The following is a 16,237-nucleotide window of genomic DNA, read 5'->3' on the forward strand; positions in this document are numbered from 1 at the left end:
ACCCCCTCCCCGCTTTTCCCTTTGGCTGCTCCATGTAGCTTGTGAGATCTTAGATCCCCCACCAGAGATCAAACCTGCACCCAAGGCAGTGAAAGTACCGAGTCCTAACCACTGGAATCCCCAGCTTACTCATTTTAGATTTTTTTTTTTGCCTCACCATGCCAGCAGGTGGAACTTCCCTGACTAGGGATGGAACGCTCGCCCCTTGCAGTGAAAGCTCAGAGTCGTAAGCACTGGACCTAAGCACCAGACTGCCAGGGAAGTCCCAGCTCACCCATTTTAAAGTGACATCTAACGACTTGTTAATGCTGAACGAGAATCTTAGAATGACTCAGACAAGTTTGAATAAAGAATCAATGGCCTAAGGGCTCAGGAAGCATAGATGTATAGAAGATGGGAAGACCTAATCATCTTATCTTGGACCACTGCTCTGTGGCTTTGGGGGTCTGGGCCGGCACTGGAGTCAGGAGTCCTGGCTCCCCATCCAGGGTTTAGTCCACAAACCTGTGTTGTCAGCCGTCTCTCAAACCGCTGAATGAATGATGGCAAGGAGACTTTGAGTGAAAATAAGTTTTGAGGACAGTGACCAGGTAGTAGGTAATGCCCATGAGCTAAAACATATTTTTGAAACATTTATCAGGGCTATCTAAAAGAGAGTGTGGGGACCTCCCTGGCTGTCCAGTGGTTAAGACTTCACCTTCCAGTGCAGGGCTTGTGGGTTCAATCCCTGGCCTGGGAGCTAGGATCCCACGTGCCTTGTGACCAAAACAAAAAACAAGAAAACGAAACATGAAACAGAAGCAATATTGTAAGAAACTCAATAAAGACTAAAAATTAAAAAAATACTTTTAAAGAGAATGTGAACAGGCATCCCATATTTTGCACCTGATTCACAGTAGAGACCAGTGTATAAGAATTTCCTGGGACCTCCCAGGCAGTCGAGTGGTTAGGACTCCTTGCTTTAACTGCCAAGGGCACAGGTTCAATCCCTGGTTGGGCCATTTGGCACGACGCAAAAAAAAAGAATTTCTCATGGTAAAGAGACTCCTATGATATCCTCCATTTATTGAACCAGAGTATTAGTCTGCATTTTCTAGAGGAAGATACTAAGGCCTGGAGAAGTTAAGATGTTGCAGTTCTCACAGTTATTACACGTTGGGGTTTCAGTTAGAACCCAGATTTCAAGACATCACCTCCGCACTGTGCTCATCCTACATGCTTTCTTCCAGAATTTGAAATAATGACTTTTTTCTTATGTTTGCCAAATGAATGCAAAACGGTATCATCTTCCATGTACTTTAGCAGGCCTAAAATGGAATTTCAGAAAAAAGAATAAGGAAGGAAACCACATATGGCACAAATCAGATGCTGAAACATCTGGTGTGCAAAGTGAGAAAACTGTCACAATGTATTAATAAGTTTCCTGCGTGTGCAGCAGCACCCGTGTCTGTGGGGGCACGTCTGAAAGACAGGAGTTTCAGCTAGTAGGAAGTCCAGCCCCATGAGTTACGTGTGTGCTATTGTAAACTGCCCCTTCCCCCCAAAAAATGTAAGTTTAAGTGCATTAAAATGTTAACATAGCCTGTGGAAAATGAGGCCAGGCCACCTGCAGAAATGCAAGGCTCTCAGGGCACGTTGGCCAAGAGGACTGTAGGTTGAGGGCCCTGAGCACAGAAGGGGGGAGCATTTGTTGACTTCTCTGTTATTTATGTATTATTTATCATTTTTGGTTGCGCTGGGTCTTTGTTGCCGTGGGAGAGCTTTCTCTGGTCACAGCAAGCGGGAGCTACACTTCACTGCAATGTTTGGCTTCTCCTTGCGGTGGCTTCTCTTGCTGCAGAGCGTGGGGCTCTGGGCTAGCAGACTTCACTAGTTGTGGCTACAGGCTTAGTAGCTCTGTGGCCTGTGGAATCCTCCAAGACCAGGGGTCGAACCCATGTCCCCTGAACTGGCAGGTGGATTCTTATCCACTGTACCACCAGGGAAGTCCTCTTTTTTTTAATATTTATGTTTTTACTTGGCTCTGCCATGTGTTGGTTGTGACATGCCAGATCTTTAGTTGTGATATGTGAACTCGTAGTGGCGGCGTGTGGGATCTAGTTCCAGGGATCTAACCCAGGCCCCCTGCATTGGGAGGGAGGAGTCTTAGCCACTGGACCACCAGGGAAGGCCCCATTCGTTGACTTTTGAGACTTCTTTCTACTCTGCTGCTTTATATTTTGTTCCAGCCAGAGGGTGGGAACTGTGAACTAGCTATGCTGGTTGTTTGCTGTTTGGTTATCTAGTGAAGTCATTTTCTGCCCATAGTTCCTGCTGTAAAACTGGTTCTTCAGCCCCAAGCTGGTGACAGAATCTCCAGAGGGACTTTTTAAATGTAGACATTCTGATTCAGTAGGTGTGGTGTGGGGCTCAGCTTGTAAAACATTGAATTCGTTTAATGAGTAACACATTCACACGAATCAAAGATTACAAAACGTCCACAGTGAGGAGTCTCCTTCCTGGAGAGTTTCCAGTTTCCTCCCAAAGGTTTCCTATCTTTGTCTGTCCTTTGTGTGCTAAGTCACTTCAGTTGTGTCTGACTCTTTGTGACCCCCTGGACTGTAGCCCGCCAGGCTCCTCTGTCCCTGGGATTCTCCAGGCAAGAATACTGGAGTGGGTTGCCATTTCCTTCTCCAGGGGATCTTCCCCACCCAGGGGTTGAACCCCCATCTCTTAACAGTCTCCTGCATTGGCAGGTGGGTACTTTGCCACTAGCGCCGCCTGGGAAGTCCTGTGTATCCTTCAGAGACATTCTATGCCCCTACTAACAAATACGCTTTTTTTTTTTTTTCCTGAACACACTATTCTGTACTTTGCTTTTTCAGACAAAAATATTTTTTGAAGATTATTTCATAGCAGTACATGAAGACTTCTTCATTCTTATAATTGCATATTATTTCAATAAATAAATATTTCAATCTGCACAACACCTGCTGTGGGTACGCATTCCCAAAATTCATCTGTGGAAATTCTAACCTCCAATGTGATGCTATTAGGAATGGGGCCGTTGAGAAGTGATTAGGTCATAAGGGTGGACCCCTCATGAATGGGATTAGAGTTCTTACAAGAGACCCCAGAAAGCTCCCTCACCATCTTATACCACGTGAGGACACAGTGAGAAGATGGCCATCTCCAAACCAGGAAGTGGGCCCTCACCAGAACCTGATTATTCTCCAATCTCCAAAACTGTGAGAAACAACTGCGCTATTCAAGCCACTCAGTTTATGGTACTTTTTATAGGAGCCCACGTGGACTGAGACAATGCCATAATTTATTCAAACAGCCCTCCATCACTATCACAAATGATACCTCAAAGAAACATTTTCTATATACACTAGTTCATTTGCAGTGACTATCTAAGTAGAATAAATTCCCAGAAAGGAAGGTCATGGTCAGTGGTTGTGTGCATCTGTGATGCGATGTGTTAGTTTCAGGGGTGCTTGTTTCTGTTGTGTGCAGCCTCCACAACAGAGGAATAGCAAAATGTTCTATCTCTGCAATCTGATGGGTCGGAAAGAATTATTGTTGCTATTGTTTAGTCTCTAGGTTGTGTCCAACTCTTTTGTGACCCCATGGTCTGTAGCCCACCAGGCTTCTCTGTCCATGGGATTTTCCAGCCAAGAATACTGGAGTGGATTGCCATTTCCTTCTCCAGGGGATCTTCCTCACCCAGGGATCAAACCTGCATCTCCTGCATTGGCAAATGGGTTCTTTACTACTGAGCCACCAGAGAAGCCCATCAGAAATAATATCAGAGTGCAGTTTTTACTTGTATTGCTGTATTCTGAGTGAGGAGGAGTCTCTTTTCTGTGAACTCTCTGATTATACTCCTTGCCAATTTTCCTTCTAGAGTTGCTGTTCTTTTTCTTATCAGTTTGCACCTTGGAAAACAATTCTTCAAGAATTTCTCACATCCCAGTATGGTCTGGGTCTTCTGAGAAAAAGGCATATTTGGGTGTTTTGTTTTTTTTTAATTGAAGTTTAGTTGATTTACAGTGTTGTGTTAGTTTCAGGTGTACAACAAAGTGATTCAAATATTTTTGTTCTTTTTCACATTTTTCTGTATGGTTTATTACAAAATACTGAATATAGTTGCTGTGGTATGTAATAGGACTTTGTGGTTTATCTATTTTGTGTATGGTACATTGTATCTCCTAATCCCAAACTCCTCATTTATCCCTCCTCCGCCCCTTTCCCCTTTGGTAACCATAACTTTGTTTACTGTGTTTGTGAGCCTGTTTCTGTTTTGTATATAAGTTCATTTGTATTATTTTATAGATTCCTCATATAATTGATATCATACAATGTCTGTCTTTGACTTACTTCACTCAGTATTATAATCTCTAGGTCCATCCATGTTGCTGCAAATGGCATTATTTCATTCTTTTTATGACTGGGTTGTTCAGCAGTGGCCACAGGACTGGAAAAGGTCAGTTTTCATTCCAATCACAAAGAAAGGCAATGCAAAGAATGCTCAAACTACTGCACAATTGTACTCATCTTACACGCTAGTAAAGTAATGCTCAAAATTCTCCAAGCCAGGCTTCAGCAATACGTGAACCGTGAACTTCCAGATGTTCAGGCTGGTTTTAGAAAAGGCAGAGAAACCAGAGATCAAATTGCCAACATCTGCTGGATCATTGAAAAAGCAAGAGAATTCCAGAAAAACATCTATTTCTGCTTTATTGACTATGCCAAAGCCTTTGACTGCATGGATCACAATAAACTGTGGAAGATTCTGAAAGAGATGGGAATAACAGACCACCTGACCTGCCTCTTGAGAAATCTGTATGCAGGTCAGGAAGCAACAGTTAGAACTGGACATGGAACAACAGGCTAGTTCTAAATAGGAAAAGGAGTACGTCAAGGCTGTATATTGTTACCCTGCTTATTTAAGTTATATGCAGAGTACATCATAAGAAATGCTGGGCTAGATGAAGCACAAGCTGGAATCAAGATTGCCGGGAGAAATATCAATAACTTCAGATATGCAGATGACACCACACTTATGGCAGAAAGTGAAGAAGAACTAAAGAGCCTCTTGATGAAAGTGAAAGAGGAGAGTGAAAATGTTGGCTTAAAGCTCAACATTCAGAAAACTAAGATCATGGCATCTGGTCCCATCACTTCATGGCAAATAGATGGGGAAACAGTGGCTGACTTTATTTTGGGGGCTCCAAAATCACTGCAGATGGTGACTGCAGCCATGAAATTAAAAGACACTTACTCCTAGGAAGGAAAGTTATGACCAACCTAGACAGCATATTAAAAAGCAGAGACATTACTTTGTCAACAAAGGTCCGTCTAGTCAAGGCCATGGTTTTTCCAGTGGTCATGTATGGATGTGCGAGTTGGACTATAAAGAAAGCTGAGCACTGAAGAATTGATGCTTTTGAACTGTGGTGTTGCAGAATACTCTTGAGAGTCCCTTGGACTGCAAGGAGATCCAACCTGTCCATCCTAAAGGAGATCAGTCCTGGGTGTTCACTGGAAGAACAGATGCTGAAGCTGAAACTCCAAAACTATGGCCACCTCATACGCAGAGTTGACTCATTGGAAAAGACCCTGATGCTGGGAAACATTGAAGATAGGAGGAGAAGGGGACGACAGAGGATGAGATGGCTGGATGGCATCATCAACTCGATGGACATGGGTTTGGGTGGACTCAGGGAGTTAGTGATGGACAGGCAGAACTGGCGTGCTGTGGTCCATGGGGTTGCGAAGAGTCGGACACGACTGAGCAACTGAACTGAACTGAACTGAGTATTCCATTGTGTGTGTGTGTGTCTCTGTGTGTATACATACATGGATAGGTTGATAGATAGACCACATCGTCTTTATCTATTTGTCTGTCGATGGACTTTTAGTTTGCTTCCATGTCTTGACTGCTGTAAACAGTGCTGCTATGAACACTGGGGTGCATGTATCTTTTTGAATTCGCGTTTTCTCTGATATATGCCCAGGAGTGGGATTCCTGGATCATATAGTACCTCTATTGTGAGATTTCTAAGAACTGCCATATGTGCTGTGTTGTGCTCAGTCACTCAGTTGTGTCCAAAACTTTGTGGCCCCATGGACTGTAACCTGCCAGGCTCCTCTGTCCTTGGGGATTCTCCAGGCCAGAATACTGGAGTGGGTTGCCATGCCCTCCTCCAGGGGATCTTCTCAACCCAGGGATCAAACCCAGGTCTCCCACATTGCAGGCAGATTCTTTACCATCTGAGCCACCAGGGAAGGCCCAGGAACTGCCATACTGTTCTCTGTATTAGCTGTACCAATTTACATTCCCCACCAGAAGTGTAGGATTCTTTTTTCTCAACACTCTCTCCAGCATTTGTCATTTGTAGACTTTTTAATGATGGCCATTCTGACCAGTTTGAAGTGATACCTCATTATAGTTTTTATTTGCATTTCTATAATTAGTGATGTTGAGCACCTTTTCATGTGCCTGTTGACCATCTGTATGTCTTCTTTGGAGAAATGTCCATTTAGGTCTGCTGCCCATTTTCTGAGTTATATGAGCTGTTTGTGTACTTTGGAAATTAATCCCTTGTCTGTCACATTGTTTGCAAATATTTTCTCCCGGTCCATAGGTGGTTGTATTTTCATTTTGTTTATGGTTTCCTTTGCTGTGCAAAAGCTTTTAAGTTTGATTAGGTCTCATTTGTCTATTTTTGCTTTTCTTTTCATTGCCTTGGGAGACTGACCTAAGGAAACATCAGTATAATTTATGTCAGAGAATGGTGTACCTATGTTTTATTCTAGGAGTTTCATGGTGTCATGTCTTATATTTAAGTCTTTAAGCCATTTTGAGTTTATTTTTGTGTATCATGTGAGAGAGTGTTCTGACTTCACTGATTTACATGAGGCTGTCCAGCTTTCTGAACACCACTTGCTGAAGAGACTGTCTTTTCTCCATTGTATATTCTTGCCTCCTTTGTTGGAGAGTAACTGACCATAGGTGTGTGGGCTTATTTCTGTTTTGTTTTTTTAATTCTGTTCCATTGATCCATATGTCTGTTTTGTGCCAGGTCCATGCTGTTTTGATTACTATAGCTTTGTAGTATTGTCTAGGAGGGTTATGCCTCCAGCTGTGTTCCTTCTGCTCATGATTACTTTGGCAATTCTGGGTCTTTTATGGTTCTATATAAATTTTAGGATTATATGTTCTAGTTCTGTGAAAAATGTCATGGGTAATTTGATAGAGATCACATTAAATCTATAGATTACTTTGGGTAGTATGGCCATTTTAACACAATTAATTCTTCCAACCTCCAAGAGCATGAGATAGCTTTCCATTTCTCTGAATCATCTTCACATTTGCAAAGAATACGTTTAAATAATAGACATCCTTGGAATCTAGAGACAGGGTATCCCTCTGAAGAGATTTGGAGATGTAGCTCCTCAGAGACACCTTAAACTAGAGATATCTTCCCATTTCCTGCAGAGATTTGCCTACATTCCAGGTATGTAGGTAATGTGCTTATCCAGAGGGAAGGATGGGCAGATATGTTAGTAGCCTTGTAAGCTCCTAATTTCTGCTATGGTGCACCCCACTGCAAGAGCTGGGACCATCTGGCCCTCACCACGTCACTCTGTTGGGGGTGGTGGATGGGACCCAATGCAAGATGCTGCTCTGGCCACTGTTTTTGCTGTGAGTGGTAAACCGTTATGTCTGACCTAGAGGTCTTGTGTCTTTTAAAGTATTTTATTTATTTACTTGGCTATGCTGAATCTTAGTTATAGCATGCAAACTCTTAGTTGCAGCATGTGGAATCTAGTTCCTGACCAGAAATCGAACCCGGGCGCTTGCATTGTCAGTGCAGAGTCTTAGCCACTGGACCACCAGGGAAGTCTTTTCATAAAATGTACATGGAACTGTGGTAGGCTAACTTTTTAGCTTGAAAATAGGGAAAATTTAAGATTCTTTTCAGTTTCCACCTTAATATATAGAAACTCCTCTGTCTGTAATGTGGGGTGCAAAGAGTTCCATCTGTATTTCGAAAAATCATACCAGGTAATTCTGAAGCACCACCAGGGATGAGACAAGGATGCTACATTTTTCAAGACTCAGCAAAATGCACATCTCCCACTGCGGAATCACACATGGGCCATAACTTGGGAATCCAGAATGGGATAAGAAAAAGCTCCTCATGCAGTAGCCAATACAAAGAACATCACCGTTCATTCTAGACACTAGGGGAAGCTGAGGATTTACACATGTGAGGTGCTCTGAAAAAGAAATATTTCACCAGTAAGACAGAAGAGAAGCATTTTGCATTCTTTGCAATTAGGTACCTTCACCTTTGACTCCATTAGGGACTGCTGGGACCAGTGGCTTGTGACGAAAGCACTTCAGCAAGAAGATACTGCTCTCCTACAGACCACACATTCTGGTCTGGTTATCCACTTTTCCAAACTTAGAGACTGTGTTTGAAAACAGGAGCCACACAGGGAAGTGTAGCTCAGAACACTCAGGGACTGGTGAAAGCTCACTATTTACTCCATCAGCAAATCTGTACGGAATGCCATCGGCAAAGAAGGGAGACTGACAAAACCCCCTCCTTGATTTCAGGAATAACAGTGATCCAAAGACAAGGAATTCAGTGACTTCAGTAAAGTGGAGGACAGTTACCTCACTGGAGCACGGAGGGTGGATGGAATGGTTGGAGGAACCAGTAAACTCTTCCAAGATAAAATGCAGTGCAATCTTCAATAAAAGAACAAGACTTTCATGCAGAGGGTCAGAGTCACACTGCCTGCGCTCCCCCTCGCATCAGAGAGCAGATGGTAAAGAGAGGCAGGGAAGCTTGAACAGGTAAGCAAGTGGCCCAGCTCTGAAGGATTTTGTACAGAATTTCATGATAAGTTTATATTGAAGGAAATATATTTATATTGAAGGTGGGTGGCTTCCTTTAAAAAATAGTTTTCCATTGGCATCTTCACAAGTTCTACACCTAGATGCAAAGTGCATGCGTGCATGCTAAGTTGCTTCTGTCAGGTCCGACTCAGAAACTCTATGGACTGTAGCCCACCAGGCTCCTCTGTCCATGGGATTCTCCAGGCAAGAATACTGGAGTGGGTTGCCATGCCCTTCTCCAGGGGATCTTCCCAACCAGGGATCAAACCCGCATCTCTTATGTTTCCTGCATTGGCAGGTGGGTTCTTTACCACTAGAGCCACCTGGGAAGCCCCAGATACAAAGTAGAAGGAGTAAATGCAGTCCCCAGCTAGCAGGATGGTTTTTTTTTCCACTATAGGTAACGGTTTATTGAATAGTTGAAATTTGTTAAGAAGGTAGATCTTAAGTATCCTCACCACAAAAAAATATGGTGACCCACCTGGCAATTTGGACACACCCTCTTGGTGAATAACCCTGTGGGAATTCTCTGTCGGTCATTCCATCAAATGGGTCATTCTCACAGTCTTAGCTATGACTGAGAAAAAAAACAGAAGTCGGTCTGGAATGGGAAGACTGTGCTCAACCCTAAAACCTTCCTGTTATTTGTAGGAGTCCACAGCTTTTCTCACATGTTGGAGAAGAGCCAAATGTCAGACTCCATCTGGTCAAAGCTCACACTTGCACTTTTAGTATACATGACTGAATCTGACTATATATTGGCCAGCTGCCTACTATCTGCACAAGAGAACAAAATTCATCAAGACCAATAAGCCCCCTCCACTTCTGGCCATCTTACCCTGCTCCACCTGCCTGGTTACCAGCTTCCAGCAGAGCACACTCACCTCTCCCATCCCCCCGAGGCATGAGTGCAGGCAGATGGGGAGGGGGCGTAGGAAAAGGCTTCAGGCACAGGCACCCTGAGGGGATAGGAGAGAATATCCAGCAAAATTACCACAGGATTTTTTTTTGCCTTTTATTTTACCTTGGAGCATGTGCGTGCATGCCCAGTTGCCAAGTCGTGTCCGATTCTTTGCCACCCCATGGACTGTAGCCCTCTGTCCATGGGGATTCTCCAGGCAAGAATACTGGAGTGAGTTGCCATGCCCTCCTCCAGGGGATCTTCCCTACCCAGGGATCGAACTCAAATCTCCTGCAGGTGGAATCTTTACCACTGACCACCTGGGAATAGCCAATTAACAGTGTTGTGACAGTTTCAGGTGCACAGCAGAGCAACTCAGCCATATGTACACACGTATCCATTCTCCCCCAAACTCCCCGCCCATCCAGGCTGCCACGTAACATTGAGCAGAGTTCCCTGTGCTCTACAGCAGGTCCCTGTTGATTATCCATTTTAAATTTATCAGAGTGTACATATCAATCTCAAACTCACTAAGAAATAGCTAGGGCATTTGACACATGCCACGTGTCAAATATTGATATTGAGAGAGGAAGCTTAGCAATAGCTGGAAGTGGTTTTGCACAACTCTCCGCTCCATAAACCACAGGGCTTGATGACTCCCTCAGAAACACAAGCCTCCAGGATGCTCTTGGGGTGCTAAAATCTCTGCTGCTCCCACATTCACTCTCAGCCCTCCTCCTCCCTTGTTTGTGGAGCAGAGAACAGGTGGCACATTACTTAACCAACTTTCAAAAGCTTAGTCACTTTTGCTTTTAATAGATGCCAGCAGCTGGTACTTGCCATCCTGCTATTACAGCAGCCACCAAGGGTACTTGCCACCCAGCCCATGTTCCACCTGACAAAACCCATCCATGTGGCGCCAATACAATAGAGGCTTAGGCAGGATGGGGTGCTTGCGAGGTGATGGAGAAAGCTATTATAACGCGTCACACCAAGAGTTGTTGACTGGGCTTCCAATTTTGTACTTGCCATCTGCTGATACACACTGTTCCTCCTGTGTGAGGTAGTCAAGAGGCATATTTTCCTTTTAACTTCATGTGCAATAACTGTCACCCTCTCACCTGCCAGTTTTCCCCCCTAGGTTGAATATTTAGATATCTGACTCAAACTATAAATTGGCAGTTCTTGAGGGAGACTTCCAAATTACTCAAGAAGGAAATTACACGTTTAGCTCTGTTTTGAATAGTTGTCCACAAAATACCAACTTTCTCTGTGATTTGCCAAATTTCTACCGGCTGCTCAGGGAATGGTAGATTATGCAGTTGGTGGAGTAATTTGATATCCCTGTGCTGTTGTCAAGACCATGGGCAAGCTGCGTTTGATAATAAGCTAGGGTTCTCCCGCTGTCTTTAAACGAGGAAAATCACCAAGTACACAACTGGATTTCTGGTGTCAAACTAAATGACAGAAACTCGGGACTAAGTAATGTCTAGTTGCTCTATGAGACTATTTAAAATACTGTAAACTTAAAAAAAATTTTTTTGTTGTTTTAATTTCTATTAGAAAGTGAAAGTTGCTCAGTCATGTCAGACTCTTTGCGACGCCATGGACTATACAGTCCATGGAATTCTCCAGGCCAGAATACTGGAGTGGGTAGCCTTTCCCTTCTCCAGGGGATCTTCCCAACCCAGACCTCCTGCATTGCAGGCAGATTCTTTACCAATTGAGCCACAAGGGAAACCCAAGAATACTGGAATGGGTAGCCTATCCCTTCTCCATTGGATCTTTCCGACCCGGGAATCGGACCGGGGTCTCCTGTATTGCAGGCGGATTCTTTACCAACTGAGCTATCAGGGAAGCTGCCAATTTCTATTATAGTTGATTTACAGTGTTGTTTCTGCTGTACAGCAAAGTGAGCCAGTTATACATATGGCTTCCCTTGTAGCTCAGTTGGCAAACAATCTGCCTACAGTGAAGGAGACCCACGTTCGATTCCCAGGTCGAGAAGATCCCCTGGGGAAGGGAGTGGCAACCCACTCCAGTATTCTTGCCCGGAGAATCCCATGGACAGAGGAGCCTGGCAGGCTAGTCCATGGGGTCGCAAGAGTCAGACAAGCCTTGGTGACTAAACCACCACCACTCTTTATTCAGATTCTGTCCCAACATGGGTAATTAGAATATTGAGGAGACTTCTCTGTACTATACAGTAGGTTCCTAGTAGCTATTTTATGTCAATCCAAATCTCCCAATTTATCCCTCCTGGCCTTTCCCCCCTGGTAACTGTAAGTTTGTTTTTTGCACGTGACTGTTTTGAAAATAACTTCATTACACCATTTTTAAAGAGTCCACACATAAGCAATGTCACGGTATTATGTCTATTAGTTCATTCAGTGTGATAATCTCTAGGTCCGTTCATGTTGCTGCAAATGTCATTTCATTCTTTTTATGATTAATATTCCATCGTGTGTATATAGATACACACACATATACATAATGACATGTGTCCATTCACCTGTGGATGGACGTTAAGGCTCCTTCCATGTCTTTGCTGTTGTAGACAGTGCTGCACGGGGGAGCATGTATCTTTCCAAATTAGTTTTCTCTAGATACATGCCCAGGAGTGATATTGCCAATCATAAGGTAGCTCTGATTTTAGTTAACAGTGCAATTTTTTTTTAAATGTCTTGGTCACACTGCACAGCATGTGGGATTTTAGTTCCCCAACCAGGGGTCAAACCCTTGCCCCCTGCAGTGGAAGTAGTCTTAACCACTGAACCACCAGGGAAGTTACAATACTGTAATCTTTTGACAGGTGATGGTGGCCTTAGCCCTCTCCCAGTGAGCTACTCCTTTGGATATTTGTTTCTTTCTATAACCTTTAACACTGCACTATTCCAAAAGAAAAGTCCTGGAGTAAAGGACTTCAACATACACATGTGAGTCGCCTCGTATGAGTTCTCGTTTCTCCTAAAGGGTGAGTCATATATGCAAAAGCACAGCTTATGGTGCTCCCCCTCCCTACTCTACCTGGAAACTCACAAAAGAGCACCACACATATATAAAAGAAAGCAGATGTCAGGTGTGCCCTGGAGCAGGAGTGGGGAGGTCATTGAAGGAAAAATCTTTGAGCAAGCAGTTACTTTGGAAAGAATCCCAACCCCTCCCCCAGGCTCATAGTTGGCATTTTTCTCACTGAGTTGTATGGACTCCTGCTAAAACCACATCCACTTGAGGCTTTCAGTCATTTTTAGCAGCACAAATCCACAATGTGCTGTGCTTCCTCACTCAGTTGTGTCTGACTTGTTGTGACTCCATGGACTGTAGCCCACCAGGCTCCTCTGTCCGTGGGGATTCTTCAGATAAGAACTCTGGAGTGAGTTGCCATTTTCTACTCCAGGGGATCTTCCCAACCCAGGGATTGAAGCCAGATCTCCTGCATTGCAGGCCGATTCTTTACCACCTGAGACGCCAGGGAAGCCCACAATGTACAAGCTCTCAAAAAATAAAACTGGAATTTGCTGGTAGTTGAAAACATGCCCCCACAGTATTGGAAATCACTGAACCAAAGGATGGACCTGAAGGACTTCAGTGGGATAAACATCAACCACCAGCATTATAATCATTTTAAACTTTATCTGCAAAATCTATCAAGATGGCTGTCACAGCAGCTGCTTTAATTCAATGAAAGGTGCATAGCATCTTTTTCTTTACTTGTGTATGTTGAAAGTCTTTTTTAGTCAAGGACTTTTCCTTTGGAATAATGCAATGTTAAAGGTTATAGAAAGAACCAAATATCCCAAGTAGCGCACATTTTTATACAGTATCAAAAGAAAACTTTCAATGCAGTGATTTTTAAGTATTGTCCACAGCCCCAGAGGGTCATGAATCTAGCCCCACACCAGCAAGTTGGGCCCTCAGTTCTTATGGACAAAGTCTGTGGTAACAGTCACCAATTGCCACAAAATGAGCTTTTGCAAGAAAAGGCTTGTGGTCCACGAGGGGGTCGTTAGCCAGACTTTTCTCATAGAATTGTATGGTATGACCTAAATCCAAGTCACCAGTCAGTAAGATGTCGTGTCAGTTAATTCAAGTCCCCTGGTTTAAATTCCATTACTGAGGATTCTGGCTGCTAGCCCAGGTCGCAGCTCCAAGCACATGCACGCACAGATGGTCAGAACTTTACAAGGAGGTTTGTTATCAGGATTTTTTTCAAGTTGGTTGAGATTTTTGCTGCTCTTCTTGCAGTTTTGCCAGTGTAGTTGTAGTTATTGGTTAAACCCTAAACCCTGCAGTTCAGATGGAATTTACATCAATGCAATATTTACCAGTGACCTAATTAGGTTTTTTAAAATATTTATATGGCTGCTCAGGGTCTTAGTTTCAGCATGCAGAATCTTTAGTTGTGGCATTCAAACTCCCATAAGACGTCTGGACCACCAGAGAAGCCCACAATGTACAAGCTCTTAAGAAATAAACTGGAGGGCTGAGTCCATCCCATCTAGGTGACCTCACTGTTTTAGCTTCAAATGTCATGCATTTGTCCCAGCAGACATCCTTCTAGACAAGTTTGCTTTTAGAAAGCTACACTAGTACTTGATTCCACAAATCGAACAAAATCCAGAGAAAATTGCTCCTTCTATAGAAAAAAAAGGGTCACAATTGAAAACAGCATTCAGCATTTCCTTTGCAGTGAGCCCTCAGTAGAGACAGCATGCACCCCAGAACTACACTCGGCATCTCTGTATCAAGCTGCCATAGCTCCAAGATATGAGCATCTGTGCTTATCTCAATTTATTCTATGCATCCATTAACAAGATGTATCTGCCCTGAGTTTACTGCTTTGCTTTATACCATTTGCACTTAAGAAAGGTTTCACAGGAAGGCCCTACTTCAGAGTGTGGGAAACCTGTCTCTCTGGACAAATTCTCCAGGTATCTTCCCGATTCACCTGAGTCTGCATCTGTCTAGCCTGTTCAAAACTGCACTCTTGATTTCCTATTCTGTCTTCCCTGTGTTAACGCCTTTCTTCCAGATGATCAGGACAAGACACTTGCCATACCCCTTGTATCTATTCTTTCACCTCATTCAACACCTTAGCAAATCCTCTTTGAAATCACCTGTACAATTACCACCTTAGATTAAGCCACTCTCTATTATACGTCACTGTTCTCTTTGCTTTTACCTGGCCCCCCAGCACCCAAAATGACCCTTTAGATCAGATCACATCACCCGTCCACACAAAGCCCTCGTGGGGCTCCTGTGTGATTTGGTTTCTTTCCCTGTGCACTTCTCTAGCTCACTCCTCCTGCCATCTTGGGCCCAGCATCCTGGCTACCTTGTCCCCTGAACCCGTCAACCACACTCGACTTCAATTTGCTACTCTTTTGCCTTGCATGCTTTGCTCCCCGATACCCACATAATCTCCTTCCTTTTCAGCTTCCTTACTAGACAGAAGTGACACAAAACACATGCCTTCTGATGTGTACAGGAAGTACCTACCACCTGTTATTCTTGCATAGTATCTTGACCCAGATGACACAAACTAGAAAACTATCCAAAATACGCCTTCTTAGGCAACTATTTGGACTCTTCACTTCCTACCGTTTCTCTATTGCTATTCCTGTTTTTCCAGCCTTTTCCATGCAAGCTCACGTTACCTCTCCCACTATGATTGTCACCTTCATAGCACTGACCCGTCTGAAAATTCTCTCCCACTAGTACATTTCAGAGGTAAGTGGCCTCCTCTATCACTGGCATGTTGTCTACACTATTTACAACAGAATGCTTAAAATTGCCCTCAGCGTGACTAGTTTCCAAACAATTATTTGGACTGTCACCAGGGGGCACTACCAACCTGTCTGAGGCTCTGCACCATACTATGGACTCTTGATGTCACTTGGTTGTAAGGTTCCAAGTTTTGCCTTGTGTTCCCCCATTCTATCTGGGCTGCCACAATCAGACAGGCAGAAAGCACGAGGATGTTTTTCTTTTTTATCTGTAGTGGAAACCTTAGCAGACAGTAACTGCTTCAGGTCAAATAGATGCATTTTCATATTCTGATACCCACACCTTTTCACAGATAAAACAGAGCATTTGCTTTTCTCTCTGCCCACCAACTATTCCACAGTCCATTTATAATTTCATCTTTTAAAACAATGGCCCGTAAATCTTTCCTATAAAGGGCCACATGGGTACCTCAGGGCTTGCAGGAGACCCTTTAGATCTGTCACTAATCTGTTCTTGCAATGTCAGAACCAGCCAATACCAGCCAACACAGGGCCTGGTAGTGTCCTAGTAAAACTGGACACACTTTTTCTCATGTCCCATAAGCTACTGTGAACCACTTAAAAAATGTAAGCACCACTTTAGCCAGCTGGTGGGCAAGCCAGTCTGTCAACCCTGTTCCAAGGAGTTTGACAGAAGTATTCCAGGTGTCT

General features: G+C 43.7%; 2 protein-coding genes and 1 non-coding gene across 3 annotated transcripts in view; 2 read left to right on the forward strand and 1 right to left on the reverse strand.

Annotated features, from left to right (window-relative positions):
• GTF2F2 (general transcription factor IIF subunit 2) overlaps positions 1-8,772 on the forward strand; it is a 179,443-nt gene extending 170,671 nt beyond the window's left edge. Inside the window, exon 11 of the transcript XR_014070542.1 lies at positions 8,615-8,772. The gene's annotated coding sequence lies outside the window, so the exon portion shown is untranslated. The remainder of the gene's footprint in view (positions 1-8,614) is intronic.
• Positions 1-16,237, forward strand: part of SLC25A30 (solute carrier family 25 member 30) — a 107,945-nt gene that overhangs the window by 2,660 nt on the left and 89,048 nt on the right. The window lies entirely within an intron of this gene.
• LOC145530726 (small nucleolar RNA SNORA31) lies at positions 15,721-15,847 on the reverse strand. Its single transcript, XR_014072029.1, has one exon. It is a non-coding gene; the product is annotated as a small nucleolar RNA SNORA31 (small nucleolar RNA).

Source organism: Giraffa tippelskirchi, chromosome 12 (genome assembly GCF_054371585.1).
Source record: "Giraffa tippelskirchi isolate mGirTip1 chromosome 12, T2T-mGirTip1v1.2.pri, whole genome shotgun sequence".
NCBI lineage: Eukaryota > Metazoa > Chordata > Mammalia > Artiodactyla > Giraffidae > Giraffa > Giraffa tippelskirchi.